A 21,056-nucleotide genomic window follows, 5' to 3' on the forward strand; every position below is an offset into this window, starting at 1 on the left:
TATTTTAGTGACACCCTTATCTGTTTAGTCTCATAGGTATGTATGATTCTCTGCAACCTAGTATGCCATAATCTATTCTACCTTCTGTGAAGATTTTATAGTCTAGGTTGGGCTATGCATGACACAGCACAGGGAAAACTGTTGTTGTTTAAGAAGCATTTACACAGTAAAAACTCATTAAGATATTTGTGTCCTAATTATATTCATTGTGTTAACTACATTTTAAATGCATTTTATTTGTAATATTACGGCCCTTGGCACACATTACACTTAATATGTGATTAACTAGCTAATCAAGGGTTATTCCTGTACCAGCAAGTAGCAAGCTCCCCTAGCTGGGACCCCCATCAGCTGATGGGGCTCTGTAGCAGCTCCTGGCCCCTGAGGGTGGTCATGATACCCCTTGGTGGACAAGCTACCCCAGCCTCACCTCAGCTCCTCAGGAAACCCTCCCTTGGTTGACTCATCTAGCACGCCTTGATGTATATTGTATTTCTTCCGGAGGCTGCCCAGGGCCCTGAAGTGAGCCTCAGTTTATCTCACCCTCTACTTCTCAAGCCCAGCTAGCACTAGTCTTGCTCTCAGACACTAAGTCAACTTAGGGGTATTAATTGTGGGCTCCTGTGGCCCCCATAGCTACATCCATGCCTCACAGATGTCACCTTAGATCCATGAACCAGCTCATACAGACCTCAGCCCTCTTGGTTTTAGCCTGATGGTTATTCTTGATGTAGACTGCCAGCCTATGTCCACTTCCTTTGACCCAGCTTTCAAGCCTCAGCCTGGTCTGGCCCTTGGTCCAAGTCACCCAGGTTTGGCCCTTGACCCATCTCACTTGGGTTTGGCCCTGGGCCTTTTTGGCCTGTCTCACCCAGGGTGAGCCCTTGGCCCTCTCAGTCCTTGGCATGTCTCACCTGAGATTAGCCCTTGGCTCTCTCAGTGCCTGGCTTGTCTCGCTCAGGATCACCCCTTGGCCACTGACCCATCTTTTGGGTTCAGTGCTTGATCCTCTTGGCCCTTGGCCTGTCCTATTTCATTTGGATCTGGCCCTTGGCTCCTCTCTCAGGTTCAACCCTTGGCCCTCTCAGCTTGAACCTACCCCTATGTCACATTTATGGCACAGGATCTGCCCCTTTTGGCTTTGGCCTGCCCAGATAAGGCTGAGAGCCCCGGGATGCCTTCCTGGCACCCCTGTGTGGCCTTCTATCCTCCCATTCAGCCACTGCTCCATCCTCTGGTAAAACTGAAACTTATAATGAAAGCCAGCTACTTTACATAAGCATGCAAAGCTCTGCCTGGGTCACCATGCTGCTGCAGAAGCCTCTACTCCACTCATTGGCCACTACACTGCCCCTCTGCCTCAGGAACTCAGGCTTATATCCCCTGAGCTCCTCCTCTTCCGGTCAGGCACTTTGTCCTCCCAGCTTGATGGGCAGCTTACTGAGCCCAGGCTGTAGTTACTCCCTTGCCGTCTTCCCTCCCGCAGCTAACCCCTGTTCAGCTGTCTGGGGCCCTTTCTGCTGCAGTCTCTCTCTCAAAGTAATAGGCTCCCTTGGCTCTCTGTTACAGGCTCCCAACTGTGGAAGCACACCGTGTGCCCCTGCACCTGGAAATCCTGCCAGCTCATGGGACTCAGCCACAGGTGTACATGGTGTGCCCTGGAAGCTGGGATCCCCACTAGCTGATGAGGCTCCCAGCTGTGGGAGCATACTACTTGCCAGTGAAGGGGGATCATGATCAAGACTCCCCCTGCACAGGAAATAAGGCATGATAGGATCTGATGAAGATCCCACAATTGCCTCCTGCCATGCAAGTGTGGCATGGCAGGCAGTGCAATTGTGGGATCCCTCATCAGATCCCTTCATGCATTCACTTGTACAACTACCAAGGGCCAATACATCCATTGTGTTTTAAATGCATTACAAATGCATTATTTGTAATGTTAGGTTTAGTAAGTTCTGTGTGGATCAGTATTGGGGCAGATTATATATGTACAAAGCATTTGTGGGAACCATTGCAACATAACTAATAAGTACGCTAATAGAACAGAAAGAGGGTGGAGGGTCTGGAAGAGAGGAAGGAAACATAACAAATAGTACTTCAGATATGCACTGTGAACTAGGAACAGGCATTGGAGAAAGCAAGAAGGGGTTTGTGACAGAAGGATACAAGATGAACATGCAAAAAATCAAGAAAAGCAACAACAAAAAAAGAAAAGAAAGAAAAAAGAACATTGTCATAGATTGCCCAGGGAATTACTATGACATACCAAAGGATTATTGTCAGATGTATAGGGGAATTCTGCAGTAAAATAAATGACAGATTCTGATTCAGCTACATGCTGGAAATACAAACTGAGAAGATGTCAGTAGGTAGGTAGAGAGATTATATACATATTCAGAAAACAAGAATTATAGGGAAATATTTTCTTGCTTTGCTCAGGGGAAATTAATTCCACAGCTATGTAGAAATTAAAATCTGCCCTAACCAGTCAGTGAACAAAAAGGTTCTACAATTTCCTTAGACAAATAGTTTGCTCTAATCTTTTCATATTTCTAAATATATTATTTATGCTTTGTTAATGTTTGTAAGTGTTGTAATGTGCTCTAAGTAATGTAGATACTCCCTCAGGATATCAAATATACTACAATTCAGTCCCCACATGTAAGCTAAAAGCTCCAAAGATTTAAAATACAGCACAGCCCCTCCAGTGAATTGCAAACTTGCAATAATCTCTTGGGCCATTAGGTAAACTTGCGTGAATTCATGTCAGTTTTCTTGCTCAATATTAACTTTCTTTTGCTATGAGGAGAGACAGTTTATCTTGTGACTTGGCAATTTTGTCTGATAACTTGGAACAGCGCTGGTAGTGGAGTAATGTGAATGTGGCTGGTAGATAATAAATACATCTTTAACATATTCTTTAAATGAATGATACTTTCCAATTTAATCATCTGAGATGAAAAAGAAAATTTTGAGTGGGGAGATTCTTGAATACTAGCAGATAGCTTAATATTCTCACTATCCAAATAACCTATGGAAAACTTGTCTTCATTTCACCACAACATTGATGAAGTCACATGAATGTTATTAATAACACCATTACAATACATAAAAGGCACTGCTTTACATTTGGTAGCATTTTTTAGAAATTTAAACATCCTAGATGAAACCATCTGAGCACCCAGACCTTGGCAATACTCACTGAGCCTGGTTTTCTTATGTAAGGTCATTCTTTCACGTCAAAGAGCGCTTTGGCCTGTTTGTTTCCATGTTGTTTTTATTTTCTTATTTTCCATCTCTGTGTCCTTCTTGCAGAGTCATCATCTATAACCTCTGTTGCAACCTTCCTAATTTCTGACCTTACCTTTCAGTCAAATTGCTTGTAAACTGTCTGCTGCCAAGAATTGTGCTTGTAGGGATGTGCCTAAATAATGGCTGTTGTTCAAAAAATACTTCCCAAAAGAGTTTGGGGATTTACAGAATATCCTACTGAAAATTTTGAAAAACTGAAAGTGTTGAAGCTAAACCACATGAGAGCTTTCCCACTAAAATTTGCTGATATTTCATAGATTTCATAGACATCAGGGCTGGAAGGGCCCTCGGAAGATCATCGAGTCCAGCCCCCCGCCCACAGGGCAGGAAGTCAGCTGGGGTCATAGGATCCCACCAAGATAAGCATCCAGTTTCATCTTGAAGGTGTTCAATGAAGGCGCTTGAACCACCTCCGGTGGCAGGCTGTTCCAGACCTTGGGGGTTCGGACAGTAAAGAAGTTCTTCCTTATGTCCAGCCTGAAACGATATTCATGAATATCGGATATGGACATTTGGAAAGAGATATTTGTGTCAAAAATTTTGGAATACTTTTGACACATAATCATGTCACTCAGATATTTGGCTACCAATTCCTTATTCTGTTGCTGTCATCAATGCCTGATGCAATGAAGAGAACTCTGGAACTTTAGGACCCAGTCCTTCAAATTTCTGAGTGGCCTGTGAGGTGCTGAGCTCCTTATACTCAAGTGTATTAATTTGCTCAACCTCTAAAAGGTTTGAGTACATCTCAGGACAAAAACCAGTAGTTGCAGCACCTGACTCAGCAAACATGCTAGCATTTAAACCAGTAGACTTCCCCACTGAAGGTGTTTAATGGTAAGCAATGGGGAGCTCCTAGGCCTATTTGAAAGAGGGAGAAAGAAGGGATAAGTCAGATTTGATATTCCCCTGTTCTTATCCATGCCAACCGCAGCAAAGCAGCCAGGGTAAGATTTACACCTTTGTAGGCTAAACTTCAGAATAGCCATCTAATGTTGACATTCCCATTTTGAGTTAAATTTGAATGACGCATCAAATATCAATGCAGACTTAAAAACTGATATTTTACAGAATTTTAGGTGTGAATTAGGGCTGCCTTTCCAAAACCTCTACACATTAACTACAACTCTAACAGTGTAATTAATAGCTTGTAATAGAAGCCCTCTACTTTTTCCAGTCTACTTTGTCAGCCTTATAAACCTGTGGAGTGAAATGGGAGAGGCAACCTTCTTTTCTCTCCCAGTCAGCTGTGTTCCAGATGTCTTGTTTTCCTATTCCCATGCTTAGTTTCAGGTGGCACTGAGAATTGGTTTCTGCCTTGGATTTCTTTTTTTGCCTTATTCATGATGTTTAGTCTACATGAACAAGAGTCATTTACATGAAGTCACTCTGTGCAATTGAGGGTACAAAGTCATGACATAGCATTCAGTCATAAATGAGATGGCAGTCATTTAAAAAGGAAAAAAGTGATACCTAATAAAACAGTAGTTAATAACATTGGAACAAAGGCTAGGTACAGAAATTAAAAAAGCCTGAGGTGGATGTGATCCAAGTTATGCACTTTAAGCAACTTAGGTTAGTTCAGGACTGAGCAGAATACAAGTTAGCCCTTTGGTGGGTGGGAAGCATGCACAGGCTTCACTGGCTGAGGCTGAGACCAGCAGCTTGGGGGCGTTGCATCACAAAGCAGTGAAGGGAGGAGGGACTATGTGGCACAGAGGGAGCAGTCCTGCCTCCTCTCACAGCTCTATCGTGCAGGGACACGGATGCCAGGATTGCCATCTCCCTCCCTCCCTGCCCCCAACCTGGCTGCTGCTGACAGCTGGCTGGAGGCAGGAGGCAGGGCTGGACACAAAGCAGGCTAAATTCCAGTGTGCCACCCTGTGAGGGGGCATTACTGGGGATCCGCAAAGCAGCCTGGGATGCCGGTAGACAGTGACCTAACTTGAGTTGGGAGATCTGGCACAGATGTTCAATAGACCTGTCTAACCAAAATAGCTTAAGTCTGATGCCACATTGATCCAGGTCTATCTTAGACTGGGTTAAAAAGAGTCGATTTGCACTGAACTTCTGTTCTGTTACAGGTATAGACCAGTTTCTGATCACTTATACCCATTTGTGTACCTAGCCAAAAATTAACTTTGATTTGCTAAATTAGAGATGTGCAGCATTACTGAAAGATCCCTTGAATATTAGGCCAAGTTCTTAAAGAACTCAGATGATCAAGCCTATTCAGCTACAGTATGCCTTACTCTACAGGATCACAAAAAAGTCCATCATTTCAAGAACAGGTTAGACAGACACTTGGCTGGAATGGGTTTAAGCAAGGATGATCCTGCCTTTAGTAGGGGAGTGGAGTGGATGACCTCATGAGGTCTCTTACAGCTCTACTTTCCTATGATCCTTTTATCCTGTTTCCCCTGGTATAAGTACATTTTCTAACATAATATATTTAGAGGTTTGCATTAATAAATATTCCATTAGTTCCATTTTCTAAGTAATATTGAAAAATCACAGGTGCTGGAAATAAAGCAGAGAATTAACATGGTTCTAAATTCTCACATTTAATGTTTCAAAGGCATATTTTAAACAGCACCAATAACTAATCTTTACAAATCTATATATGGCTCTTTGGGAAGAATTCAGATCATGTGCAGTTTGGGCACCTACATCAACTTTAACACAGTATTTTTCCCTTTATTTTTCTAATAATGTCACTTATACATTGGAGATCACTGATCAAAATAAAATAGGTGAATTATGCCTGCTTTTCACTAGGTTCCAAAATGAAAGAGCCTGGCTTTTGGTCCACCTTCTGGACAGGATCAAGGCTGGGGTTAATAGAAGTGTCTCATTAATCATTGCCTTGGAACACCTTGACTTGCACATCTGCAGGTCCAAAACAAGAACAGTACATAGGTTTTGTGACATTCACTGATTCAGCAGTAAAATCTCACTGGGTGCCCAAGTTCAGGTCATCTTGCACTGATGATAGGCAGATTGCACAGCATGCTGCTATGATGGCATTGTGTGCTAAAATGAAGGTTAAAAGAACAAAGGAATGTTAAAGAGCACAACTGCATTTTAAATATCGGATGTGAAACAACCTTTATAAAGAGAGGACCCCAGTGCTTGTTGCTAATGCAGTGTTAATGCACTATAACAGGGGTTGTCAACCGGGGGTATGCTTACCCCTGTGGGTACTTAGGACAGCCACAGGGGGTACGCGCGACAGCGTGGGGAAGTGGTGCAGAGTGGTGAATGGCAGTGGCGGCCACTGAGCATGAGCTCCCTGCACCCCGCCAAACACCACTCTGTGCCACCACTACACGCTGCTTCCTCACCCCCCGCCATTCACCACTCCGCACCATCGCTGCTTGCCACTTCCCCACTCACTGCCAGCCATCAGCACACACCCCCCATCTGGAAAGGGGTACCCACCAGAAGGGGTACACCCCTTAAAAAAGGTTGAAAACCCCTGCACTATAATGTTTGAGAAACAGTGGTGCCAGGATATTGTTAGGATTGCATCTAATCTTCAGACTTCAGTGCTCCTGTAAGTCAGCTAGTTCATATAATTCTTTGATTTTCAATATATCAGATGAAAGCACTTTGGGAATAAATTATAGAAATTTCTAAACCCATTTTAAACAAGATTAGGCAGGTACCTGCCCAAATCAAACAACATTCGATGACACCTTTGTTGTCTGTGTGAAACGAGCTAGTGGCCTTAGTTTGTGTTTTAGTGGATAGATGCCTATATGACAGCCCCCATCACCAACTTTGCCACTAAATGGCAATCTCAGTAGCAAGGTCAAGAATTGAATGGGCCTGGAAACTGAACCATAATTTCAGCACTTGAGACAGACATGACACATTAGCACATTCGTGTTGGACAGAAGCAGTGGAGACTTCCTAAGTATTCTGTCATTCTCCAGGGCTGTTCCTCAGAATCCTCATTTAAAAACCAGGTGTGGAGTTGGGAATAGAAAAAAAGTGCCCCCCTTTCTTGCCTTCTGCTGCCCTTTCAAAGACTTTTAAATGTACAGTAAATGGATAATTGTAGAAACTGATGGTGTTTTCTAATAATGTTGCTTGTTTCCAAAAACAAACAATTGAGTTATCACAATAATTATTCTTAATGACAATAAGCATACCCTTAGCATGGCTTATTAAAAATAGATTTGTATTATTGTCATTTTAAATCTTGCTGATGGCCTGAGCTAAAACACTGAGTTTTTCGTCTCTTTTTCCTAAATGACTGGAAAGTGAAAAGGTTTGGTGATATTTCAGTAGAAATATATGCATTGCCATGATGGGTTGTTAGGCTCTCCACTCACCTATGTCCCTAATCAGTAGAAGTCACAAAAAGAAGAGTGACCAAGGAATAACCAAAAAACCTAAATCCTGTTTAATGTAACTAGTAAAAAGCTGGTTTTTGCACAGGCAATAACTGGGACACACACCTGATGCTAAGCAGTACAGAATCTATGGTAATAACACCTTTCTCCTCCATTTCATTAATGGCAAGGTCTCACTGGATTTAATTGGCATGATATAAGCCTGTCTAATGATATGAAAATAACACTGTCTCACCCTTCCCACTCTAGCACTGGATACTGTTTACCCAATACCCAAATCCAGAGAGGACACATTTGAAAATGGAATTTGTATCCTACTTCCCTGTTCAAATTGGAAACAAATTTACTTGGATCAAGATCCATTTGAACATGTCCCATTAACTAGTGGGACATAGAGGGAAGCATAATAATTGATCAATGCTGAGGAACAAATAGCCTGCCAGAGGTGCTGATAGAGCTGCATCCCCTCTCCCAGCCTCCTTCCCCGCAACCCACCAGTGCACTGTCAGAGCATCTAGGGACTTTTTTTCAAGCCCCCAAAGCAGATAAGAATCCCCCATTTCCTCTCTGTGCTCAAGGGCAGGTCCCTCCCCTTCCCCTGATCTCCTGCCTGTGGCTGCTGCTTTTTCTCCTGTCCTGGGGGCAGGGAAAATTTCAAAGCTGCTCCTGCCCACTCCAGCCAGGCTTCGTGGGGTCTGGGTTCAGTGACACAGCAGAAGTGGTGATGGGTGAAGGGCAAATTCCCAGTTCCCTAGGAGTAAGTACAAGGCATGGGAACTCATCCTTCCCTGCCCATCATTGCTCCCACTGTTGCTGCTCTCAGCTGAGCCCAGCCCCTGTACAGCCTAGATGGGGCAGGAAAGAATGGCTTTGCAGCTCCCCCTGCCCTCAGGACCCCAGGAAAAGTAGGAGTCACAGGTAGGAGAATGGAGAAGGGAAGGGGGGTCTTACCTGCTTTGGAGACTTTAAAAACCATTCCCAGAAGTTCCCTCAGCACTGTCCAATCCAAAAGAAGGATGCAGCTGTGCCACTGAATCCCCTCTGGATCTACCCCTGGACATAATGTACAGGGTTAAGTCAATCTGCCGACTCACACAGACATGCAGACTAGGGACAGACATTATACATAAACTAGTTTAAGTGATCAGAAACTGGTTTAAACCTGTAACAGAACAGATATTCAGTGCAGATAAACCAGTTTGAAAATGGCTGAAGCCGGTTTGAGATAAACCTGGTTGAATGTAGTACCAGACTTAACTGATTTGGGTCAAACTGATATATGCAATGTCTGTCCCAGACCCCTTGCTGGTTTAAGTTAAATCAGAAACCCCCAGCATCCCAGCATACTCTCTGGGCTGTGGGGGTGGGGAGGGGCAGGGGGGTCTCTGCTGCACAGCAGGGCTGGACCCTCCCCTCTGCTCCCTGGCCAGAGCTTCAGTAGAGAATTGCAGGCACAGCAGGGTCTTCTGGCTTCCCTGTATCCCCCCTCCTCCTGCCCCCTTACAATTTTCTGCTTAAGCAGGGATCCCTTCCTCCTCTCTGCTACAGAACGGACCATAGCCAGCATGTGGTATACTAGCTAGTGCTGTGTAAGGCTCCAGCAGAGACTAAAGACACAGCAGGGTCTGCCTGGCTTCCCACTGCCCTACCCCTGCCCCCTCGCCCTTGCTGCTGAAGCAGGAAATCCTTGCCTCCCATCTCCCACAGCACAGACCCCAGCCCCACAGACCCTAGGCATGTGGCATGCTAGCTAATGCCGAGAGGTGTCTGTGTGTGTCTCTCTCCAATTTCACTGGGACAGGCAGACAGGACAGCAACTGCTTAAGGCTGTTTGGAGCTAATCAACAGGTCACTCAGTAAGCTGTTTAAGAAGTTTGAAGTAATGGAGAGAGATCATTGTTTTGCTAATCGGGTGATAAAGACTGTTATCACTATCAGTCCCCAGCTGGCTTGCTTGCCTGTCAGTTTGCTGCAGACAGTATAATGAAGCAGTGAAGGAGATTGAAAAGCTCTGTATCATCAACAGATGCATGCACTACACCCCCCACCCCCCCTTGCCTCAGAGTTCTAGCCCGGGGCTGGGGACTGGCAACACTCCTTCCCCTTGCGCAGCCAGCAGGGAAGAGCTTGGGACTGTGCAGGCAGACCTTCCTAATGAGAGAGTCCATGCTTCCCTCAGCTCCGTGCTGTGCAAGGGAAGGGAGGGCTGCTCTAGCACCCCCAGGCTTCTAGCCTGAACCACTGCAGGCATGTGCCTGAATTTTCTCTTTCCACAGAGAATGTCTGTCCAGTTTCAAACCAGTTCAGTCTAACCAGGTTAGATTAACCTGCAAAGACTGAATCAATTCAGGCTCAGGCTTTTTGAATGTCTGTCCCTAACCACAAAGGCCTTAAATAACCCCCCAAATGGCATGCTTGATCCAAGTTAGTTGACCCAAGTAGGTGCACTAACTTAAACTGAGGTCCAGTTAACCCAATCTAAGTAAATTTAATCCAATCTCACAAATGCCTGTATGCATTCACAGTGCAGCCCTGGGCCTGGGAAAACCCAGCCACAGACCCCAGCCCTGGGACTGCACTATTCCCACTCCCCTGACCCTGACTGTGCTATTTTTAGTTCCCTACCAACCCGCATGGAGCCAACAAGACCCCTCCCCCCTTGTAGACCCACTTGTCCATCCCTGCACCCCAAATTATTTTGACTGGGATCACCATGCAGCCTCCAGGAGTAGCAAATGACTGCATATGCTGCTCTAGGTCTACATTCATGCAGCTTAAAGTAAGCCATGTGAACATAGATTGGATGTGGAAAGCAACTGTACACACCCTTCCACATGTCAACCCCAAATAGGCTGCACTAGTTTAATTGTATCTACAGCAGGAGTGTTCTGATGCTTTTGCTATTGCTGTAGAGCAAAACAGCAAACAGTGTAAGTGTAGGTAAGCCCAGAGATGCAGAGGCAATCATTTTGCTCACAAAAGCCTTCAAACTCAATGCTGAAGATTACCTTTTGCATGTGAAGTGCTGCTTTATAAACCCAAGGAGAAGATGAAAATTAAAGGGCAGTTGGGTCACAAAACCTGTTCTTCAATATTCAGACATTAGGGATAAAAGTAAGCTACTCAGCAGAATAACCAATATAAGTTCCTCTGGGAACATATATATGTTCAGAGAGGTGCATTTATTTCCAAACATTAGCCCTGCAATTCAGAAAGGGTATTTGAGATAGAATGAGTTAAAGAATGTTGGAGCTGAGGTTTCACTTTTTACCTAGTGAAGAGCAGAGTGTAGAGTGGAGGAAAAATCTATTTTGAGACTTGATTTCTGCTAAAAAGTTGCTGGCACTGCTTCATGGAGTTGCAGTTGTAACTGAACCCTGAATAAATTGAGCCCTAACCTGAGAAAATTACTGCTTAATGCTCCTTTTCCTCCTCTGTCTCTCTTTACTATGTATGTATGTATGTACATATGTATTTCTGCATTGCCTGAAAATGGAGCTGAGTCCAAGCTGTAAAATCTGCCTCCAGATCCAGAACTGCACTTTCTCAGGGACTAGGGACCAATTAAAGTTGGAATTGTGGTTTAGGTCCATCTCTCTCACCGGTTACCCTTCATTGCCATAGATCTACAGTTTTCATGAAAATGGATGGAATCACATTGAGGTTCTATCTGCTTTGGGAAATCCAGAAGAAACATTTTTGCTCGTATGAACATTCCTAATGTCATTAAAATTACCTTATATCTTGTGCGGTTATTTATGAAATGTGAGACAAGTCAAGTGCTGCCAGAATAACAGGCCTTTTCATCCAACTTGCATGGGCACAAATTACTTCATAAGGCTTTAGAGAAGCAGCCCAGTCCTTTTATTTCGGGAAGGAGTCCGGATTTCCTCTCCAGCTACCTTCAACATTTAGTAGCTGGCAAAATGTCTAATGAGAAAGGTTACCCAGCTCTCTGAAAAACTTGTTTAATATTGTTTTGGATCTCAGTCTGGATGTACTCATCCTATTTCCCATTCCCTTTGTATTTTGAGAAGATATTCAAGACCCACCTAAACATTCCAACAGAAAAGTCTGATATGGATAATGGGGAGGATACCTCCTTCCTCCGTTGTATATTTGCATTATGTAGTTAAAAATACAATAGAGAATTCTTTCCTTTCCTTTCCTTTCCCTCCTTCTCTTCCTCCCGCCCTGCCTTCCTTACTTTCTTTCTTATCAAATGCTTGGTGCTGAAAGTGTTAGTGTTTCCAAACTGTTTTGATTAATCAGCGCTGAGTGGCAAAGGAGTCAAGTGTAGGCTCGGTATTAAGAAAACTGCGTGAGCAGGCAAATAAAGCAGGCAGGTGGGAAAACACTGGTGTAGGCAGAATGGTTGTAAATAAAAAGGCAGTGCATCAACCTGTATGTTTGATGTTCACCAGGAAGTCTCTTAACATGCACTCTGTGTACTTACACACCTCCTGATTTTGAAGTTATTCCACTGGCTCAGTGTTGCAGAAATGATATCTACAGTCTTATTTTCTATGGCTTCCCCCATGCTTGGGGTAGCTATTTATTCATTTTGCTTTGTGCTGTTAGGAAACTGGGAGCACATTAGCAAGATTCAAACTATGTTATTTGCCTCTTGTCAGAGGAGGAACACATCTGTGTTGAAAACAAATGTCCCACATCCTCTTTTAGGTTGCCTCTCTGTGGTATATTGAAGGCTTTTCCTTCATGAGCCTTGACAAGTTGGAGGTTCTACAAACATGAAAGCCATTAATTCTGCATTTAATAAGGAATGAGTACATAGGAAAAAATTATTGGCTTGTGTTATTTCCCTAATTAATTTGCAGAGGGAAGCTTATTTTACAAGGTTTTATGACCTGCTATTGCATTAATATTGAACCAAAAAGGAACAGATCAGTAGCTAAATTGGTATTGTATTAAAATGCCGGGGTAGATTAAGGGCTTAAACACTGGAACTGTTTTGATGCAATCCAAAGTGTCCTAGGCAGCTTTAATGTGAGTGTTTCATTTTATAGAGTGTGAGAGGTCTGCAAGTCTGACTCCATTCAGCAGGGATAAAAAGGATGGAGATTAGTTTTCTAGTTATTATTTATGAATTAATAAAGGTGGTGTACGACAGCTTTAACACATCCTTTTGTTAGGAGAAAACAGAACAATAGCAGTTCCCCGCAGAGTACAATAAGAGTTTCTTAGCAGAATAATTATATACTGTTTTCCTCTTGTTCTTAAATGAGGCCATATTTGTATTGTAATTTGAAAGTTTACAATGTATTTTTCAAAAGTGGCAGAGACATAGTTGGCTATTTTGGCACCCTGGGCAAAGCAGTGGGGGGAGGGAGGATGTTGTGTTCGTCTGAGGGAGGGATAACCAGTGAATCTTACCTTCAAGACACTTGCTACATCTGCTATGGTGCAGGGTTACCATACCTTGGCTGCAGCAGCCAACCCAGCATAGGCTTAGGGCAAGCCCCCCACAGCCTCCCACAGCCTGGCTGCAGCAACCCCAAGAGGTGGGTTTCTCATTCTGGCAGCTTCTTTAAGCTACTGCCCACTTCCCGCCCCTAATTATTAAGCTACTAGTAAGTGTTGCAGGCTGCTTTAGTTTACAGTGTTTTTGTTTCTTTTTTTAATGAACCCCCGCCCAAACTGTTCAAGCACACACATTTCCTTATCTTATTATTTGTTAAATGGGAAACAATGTTTAAAATCTCATTTTCTTCTCATTATTCATCTTAATTGCTTACATCTTACTGGCAAATGAGTGCCTAGACTGCAAAACTGCAGAGAAGGGCCTGTGGGTTAAAGTGAACTATAAGCTGAACGTAAGTGAACAGTGTGTTGTTGCTGCAAAAAAAGCCAACAGCATACTGGGTTATATTAACAGGAGTGTCACTTGCAAATCAAGCAAAGTGATTCTTCCACTCTACTTAGCACTGGTGAGGCCTCACCTGAAGTACTGTGTCAGTTTTGGGCCCCACACTTCAAGAAGGATGTGGACAGATTGGAGAGTCCAGTGCAGAGCAATAAAAATGATTAGGAGCCTGGGAGGCACGACTTATGAGAAAAGGCTGCTAGCATTGTTTAGTCTGAAGAAAAGAAGACAGAGTGGGGATTGATAACCATTTTTAAATATCTGAAGGGCGATGACAGAGGATAGAGATGGACTTTTCTCTGTGGGTTGTTGGGGCCAGGAGTAAGAGCAATAGCCTCAAGATGTAGCAGGGGAAATTTAGGTTGCAGATTAGGAGGAACTTCCTGATTCTGAGGGTGGCCAAGCATTGGAACAGGCTCCCTAGAGAAACTGTGGACTTTCTATCCTTGGAAGTTTTCCAGAGCATTTTATTCAAACACTTGGTTGAGATGGTTTAGTCAGGAATGATCCTGCCCTGAGCAGTGGGCTGATCTAGCTGATTTTGTGAAGTCCCTTCCAGCCCTGCTCTCCTATAGTCCTACATCCTCCCAGTTAAGTCAATAAAAATAGACCATGCAGTTTCTCTTAGTGTGGAGACAGTGGATGCAGTTCTGTAGTTACGGCAGAATTTTAAATTGAAAGTGGAAAATTAGTTTCCTTTTTCATGTTCTCATGCATTAGCCAGTTGTCCCCATGGTTAGGTTGGAAACACTGTAAGAGAATCTTCAAATCAAAAGAAAATGTATTTCTTCTCTGAATCAAAATCATAGGGATTGTTTAGCAGTTCTATTAAATCTATGTATTTTTTTAAAAATCTTTCTGTTCCAAAATCAAAATTTTAGGCTGATATTGACCTAAGAAGCATACTTGTAATGCTTTTGGTGATAAAACTTTTCATTTTGTTAGTGTGTTGACATGGTATGTAATGTTCTTATGCCATTTCAAATCTGGCCAGAATAACGAGAAACAACTCTTCCCATACAAACAGGAATTGATCTATCCGCACTGTACAGTCCTGTAGTCAATTACAAGTGTTACTGCTACAAATAGCCTCAGGCCATAGGCTCCCTTAGTGTCCATTATGTCATGGGACCTTATTATAATCTTAGAACTACAACAGGCCTAGGAAACATTGACAGCTGGAAGTATAAACTTATGCTTACTTGTAAGAATATGACCATGCTTTCTTCTGGTTATAGTGTGCACGCTACAAGTGTTATCACTATATGAGCACATAATCATTTTATGATATGTTTGTCATAATTGCTGGGTTTTTGCACATGCTTTTTCTTTCTCTCTTTTTTTTTCCCTCTCAATATGAAGGCTCTTTTAGATGCTGACTTTAAATATATTTTTGAATGTTGCTCAGTCTTTGGTGCCAGCAGCTAGATGGCCTTAATTTAAATAATAAAATCAGGACTTCTGGCCCCAGCTGACTAATTAACACCAGTAACACAATGCATCTTGTCAAAAGCACTCAAATCATTTCTACTGGTGGACATAAGAAGACCCAGTTAGAGTAACTCTGCCATGAGCATCACTTTAGGAGTTACACGTCCACATTTGGTTTTGATTATGAGTATTTGCTGGGTAGACAATCATTAACGCAGATGAAACTGGAGCATAACTCTGAGTACCTTGTAGAGGAACTGTTAATTCACTTTTAGCCCTGGATCTCACAGGCCTGATCTCCTGAAATCGATGAGAAGTTTCTCATTGATTCCAGTGGCCTTCAGTACTGCCACTGCACAGAACCCTCTCTCCAAAGATATGTCCAGTTTAAACTGTAAGGTGTACCAAGTCAACTGCTTCAGTTCTTTTCTGCAGAAATGCATAACTGAATTTCTACTCAGTTCATGCGTGTAATAGCAAACTAATTTTACACACCCATGTTACTAACTATAGGTACCTGAATAATAACTTTTCAGTGTTTTCTCTTTCTCAGCAAGTGGGTAGGAGAGCACTTGTCTTGAAGTGCCCTTAAAAATACATGAAGCAGCTTGCATAGTGAGCCAAAGATGGGAACAGAGCTCCTGCTCTCTGCTCTTCTATCCTCCTGTCATTATTTATTCACATTTTTCCAAGTTTTGCTGAATGTATTGATTTACACAGAGGCTCATTTTACAGGTTTTACAGCTTCACTCCCTTCACTCTTCCATTACCATCTACCTAGAAAGAGCCAATGTGTACTTCTGGTACTCTTGTACTTGGGCTCCCCTTCACCATCTCTCTGTGATCCAAATGTTCCTATATATCCATTATGAACAATAGAGTTAATACATTTTTCCATAGCTGCAACACCAAACTTGCAGTGGAAACCCTTAAACTCTGCCAATTTTGCCTGAGATAAATTAAAATTTCCTTCAAAGAGCCAGCAATGTATTATGGCAGCTGGCACATTTTTTTTAAAATGGCATTGTATGTTAATACCACCATTCTGTTTATAATAGTAAAAAAAAGAAATTAGACTTCTACATTTACAGTTTTATTACAGGCTTCAGCACTAGATGGGTGTAATATTTTTGTCTTCTAACATTCAGTTAGGTAGCTGCATTGTTTTCTAAGAATGTTTCATTGATTTAATACAGATGCACAGGCTCAGTTAAATTATGGTGGCAACGCTTTTGCTGTAAGACACTCACGGATTAATAACCTGCTCTAGATATTGGAGGGCTTAAGTAATAGCATAACTCACATTCTTTAAAAATGTTCCATGTTAAATTTCATTTTTTTGATCACTCACAATAAATTTTCAAACCAGTGCAAATCAATTTATGCTCTTCCTGAAATCAGTAAAACTCTACAAGAGCTGTTCCCCCAGCTCCTGCATTACTTATCCGCCAAGTGATTTAGCTGTCCAGTAATACTAAGCAGGTCCTTTCCGAGGATCGTCACCTTGCTATGGTGGAGAGGCTTGCACGTTCCAATGACCCCGAGAGTGATGCCATCTGGAGCTCACCGTCCTGATAGGACCACCCATGGCGGCAAGGCTGAGGGGGAGGTTCCAGACAAAGCATGATCCAAGAAGTCCTCAACGGCGGAGCAGGTGGAGGAAGGCTATGACCCCAGCAGCTGTGAAGGCAGAAGAAGGCAGAATTCTACACTGCTGTCCACATGTTAGGTGTCCAGTAGGGGTGTGTGGAATCAGAAAAGCGACCCCAGTCATCATGGTTCGCCATGCCACTAAACCTGGCCACCAACCGCCAAGACCGTGTGGGCCTGACCACACACCAGAGTCCCCACACTAAACATGCCATGCACAGGCTTCTGTCAGGTCCAAAAGCCCTGTGGTGATGGAGAAGGGGTGATGGGGGCAGGGGTGTGATACCTGGAGGCCCTCTGCCAAGAATCTGCACACAGGTGGTGGATGCGTGATGGTCATCAGGCAACTGTGTTGGGACAGGGGTGTCCTTCGGCAGCTGCATCCATGACTGAGAAGTCCTTTATAGGATACCCTCTGCTCACCCCAGTGGGGAGGTGGCTAGAAAAGCTTCCCCAAAAATAAGCTGTCCTATCTCTCCTGGCTGTGAAACTGCACCCAGTGGGATCACCATTCCTGCAGTTGAAATAAGAAAAAGCTAAACTTCGGAATCTGGAATGTGGGAACACTCATCGACAACCCAAAGAGCAATCACCCAGAAAGATGAACTGCCATCGTGGCTCAGGAGCTAGCGAGGCACAACATTGACATCACTCCTCTCAGTGAAACCTGGCTTGCCAGGGATGGACAGCTGAGGGAGTTCAGTGGAAGGTGCACCTTCTTCTGGAAAGGGAAACCAGACTGCAAGCCCTGTATCCACGGAATCAGTTTTGCCATCAGGAACAAGATCACTGACATGCTCCCTGAACTCCCTTTGGATGTCAATGAAAGGCTGATGACCCTTTGCCTGCACCTCAGTTAAAACCAATGCACCACTGTCATCAGCACATACACTCCAACTCTGGATTCTGATGAGGAAGTCAAGGAAAGGTTCTATTCCGATCTTGACAATGCCCTTGCCTCCATCCCCAGGGACACAAGGTCATTCTCCTGGGCGATTTCAATGCCCAGGTTGGATATGACCATGAAACCTGGAGCGGAACTATCAGCAAGAATGGCGTGGGGAAGACCAATGCCAACAGTATCCTGCTCCTGACCAAATGCACCCGACACAACCTGATCATGACAAACACTGTTTTCTGCCAGAAGGATCACCTCAAAACCACATGGAAACATCTGAGGTCAGAGCACTGGCAACTTTTGGACTACTTCATTGTCTGAGGTAGAAACCTGAGGGATGTACTTGTCACAAAGGCCATGCAGGCATCTAAAGACTGCTGAACAGACCATCAACTTGTGCACTCAGTGATGAACATCCACCTGGCACCAAGGCACCGGAAAACCCAGAAGGCCACCCAGAGATGGCTGAATGTCACTGTCTTCTGCCAGCTTCACTCCCTGATTCAATTCAGCAGAGATTCAGACCAATTCGGTGGCCAAATCTCTGAATCCAAATCGATTCAGAGGGCCCTTTAATCTATCCGAATCAACTCGGAACTCTCTGAATTAATTTGGAGAGATTCAGAAAGATTCAGAGATTCGGACATAGAGACAACTTTAAATGTTTTTTCTACATACCTCTAGATAGCAGGTGGCTCATGAATGCTGTGATGCTGGGTTATATGGAGCATCCCACAGGAGTGTCGGGGGCTCCCCAGCATGCTCAGCAGCAGACCCGGAAGTGGACCAGAAGCACTTCCGGTCCACTTCTGGGTCCACCGGGGAGCACACTGGGCCCCCCCGCCCTCGCGTTGCCCCCCGACTTGGTGACTGGTGCCTCCTGGGTCTGTGGGTGTGGGTGGCACCCAGGGTCCCCCCATGGCTGATCGCGGAGTGGGGGAGGTGCAGGGGGGGCCTACAGTGCACTCCCTGGCAGAACCCTTCCGGGTTTGCCGCTGAGCGCATGGAGGGCCCTCCCACACTCCTGTGGGATGCTCCATGCGCCCCAGCATCACAGCGATCATGAGCTGCGCCTGCTACCTCAAGGTATGTAGAAAAAAATTTTGAAGCTGTGTCTATGTCTAAATTGCTGATTCTCTGAATCAGCATCAAATCTACAGATTCGGATTCAGCCAAATTGAATCAGGGACAGTGATCCGAATCAACGAATCAAATCACTGTCCCTGCTTCCGGTCGAATCTAAATCTGAATTTAATAGGGCTGATTCCACACACCCCTACTGGACACCTAACATGTAGACAGCAGTGTAGAATTCAATTTAAAGTGCAGCCTAGTGCTCCATGTATGCTCTTGAACACTGTCCATTATGCTGGCACCACTGACCTTTTGTACAATAGCCAAGGGTTAAAGCACTCAGTCAGCAAGTGAGAGATGTGACTTCTAGGTTCTGTACCACCTGAGTAAACTTATACTTCTATCCCCCACTTCCCAGGAAGTATGTGTTCTGGATTGCTTCTGTAAACATGCACGCAAAACTAAGTAAATAAGCCATCCATGAACTCTGTGAAAGATGGCAGTGTACCACCAGCAGGAAGCTGAGGTCTGGTGACACATCTGTGACATGAAGAACAACTGGTGGATGGAGAAGGCGCATGTGATCCAGGACTACGCCGACCAGCATGACATAAGTAACTTCTTCCAGGCTACCAAGACAACCTACGGACCCTGTCCCACTGGACAAAACCCACTCCAATCACAGGACAGCTCCCAGCTCCTCAAGGATGGTGACATCATCCATCTGCATTGGAAGGAGCATTTCAAACTCCTTCTTAAACGGGAGTCCACCATATCAGAGGAGAGCCTCCAAGCCATCCCACAACACCCTGTGGTGGATTCCCTTGGCGGTCCACCAACCATCAGAGAGCTGATGCGGGCCATCCAACAGATGAAAACCAACAAAGCCTGTGGGCCAGATGGTATACCCGCAGAGGTCTAGCATGCTGGTGGCTTCCAGCTCACATCACAACTCCAACAGCTTATCCTCCGCCTTTGGGATCAAGAGGACATCCCTGGGGATCTCAAGAATGTGACCACCATGACCATCTACAAAAAGGGGGACAAATCTGTCTGTGGGAACTACAGGGGGATTTCCCTCCTGTCCATTGCTGGTAAAATCCTAGTCTACATCCTCCTGAACTGCCTTCATCCCATCACCGAGGAGATACTTTCAGAAACCCAGTGTGATTTCCAGCCACCCTTTGGCACTGTGGATATGGTTTTCATTGCCAGGTGGATCCAAGAAAAATGTCAGGAGGAAAATCAAGAACTGTTTCTCGCCTTCATTGACCTGACCAAGGCATTCGATTCCTTAAATTGTGAAGCTCTGTGGACCATCCTCCAATGCCTTGGTTGCCTGCTGAAGTTTGTCACCATGCTGAGGCTCCTCTATGATGATATGACCACCACTGGCCTGAGTGGAAGATCTGAAACTGGTGCCTTCTGCATCTGGTCTGGGGTCAAACAATGTTGTGTGATCGCCCCTACCCTGTTCACCATCTACCTGACCATCATCGTACACCTCATCCGAGATGATCTGCCGTCCAGCGTCAGTATCCAGTGTCGACTGGATGGAAAGCTTTTCAATCTTGGGTGCTTCCGGGCAAAAATGAAACTCACCACCAAGGACATCCACAACCTTCAGTTTGCAGGTGATTGCTGCATGATGGTTCACTCCGCACAGGATGTACAAGCAACCTTAGATCTCTTCAGTGCTTCATATAAGAGATTTGACCTGTCCTTGAACATTGCCAAGATGAAGGTTCTCCACCAACCTTCCCTAGGCCAGCTGAATATCCCTTGTGCTATCTATGTAGACAGGGAGGCTCTGGAGTACGTGCAGCACTTTCCGGGTTGCCTGAGTATCTTGGCAGCCACCTCTCTCAATGGGCTACTATCAATGAAGAAGTCCAGCACCAAACTGCACCAGTGCTGCCTTCTTGAAGCTGCGACAATGTGTCTTTGAAAATAGAGACCTTTGGAAGTTGATGAAGGTCCTGGTTTACAAGGCTATTGTGCTGACCACCCTCCTCTACTGTAATGAAACCTGGACCGCTTACCAATGCCACATTAAGACCCTCAAGAGCTTTTACCAGAAGTGCTTGTGTTGAATCCTGGGGATCAAATGGGAGGACCACTGGACCAGTGCGAGTGTCCTCCATGAAGCTGCATCCACCATCATTGAAGCCTTGCTTTTGAGAAATCAACTCCAACGGACAGCCACTGCATCCAGATGTCCGAGAACCCCCTCCCTTGCCATATTTTCTTTTCCCAGCTCTCTTTTGACCAATGCTCAAAGGGCGACCAAAGGAAACGGTACAAAGACACACTCAAGGTCACCCTCAAGCACGGAGACATCAACGCCAACAGCTCGAAGGAGCAAGCTGCTGGGCGTTTGGTGTGGCACCATCTGGTCCACTAAGGCGCGCACCACTTCGAGGCCCAACAACTCAATACTGAG

At 44.5% G+C, this 21,056-nt stretch overlaps 1 protein-coding gene across 1 annotated transcript in view; it reads left to right on the forward strand.

Annotated features, from left to right (window-relative positions):
- DSCAM (DS cell adhesion molecule) overlaps positions 1–21,056 on the forward strand; it is a 758,565-nt gene that overhangs the window by 721,776 nt on the left and 15,733 nt on the right.

This window comes from Alligator sinensis, unplaced genomic scaffold, assembly GCF_000455745.1.
Source record: "Alligator sinensis unplaced genomic scaffold, ASM45574v1 scaffold424_1, whole genome shotgun sequence".
Taxonomy (NCBI): Eukaryota; Metazoa; Chordata; order Crocodylia; family Alligatoridae; genus Alligator; species Alligator sinensis.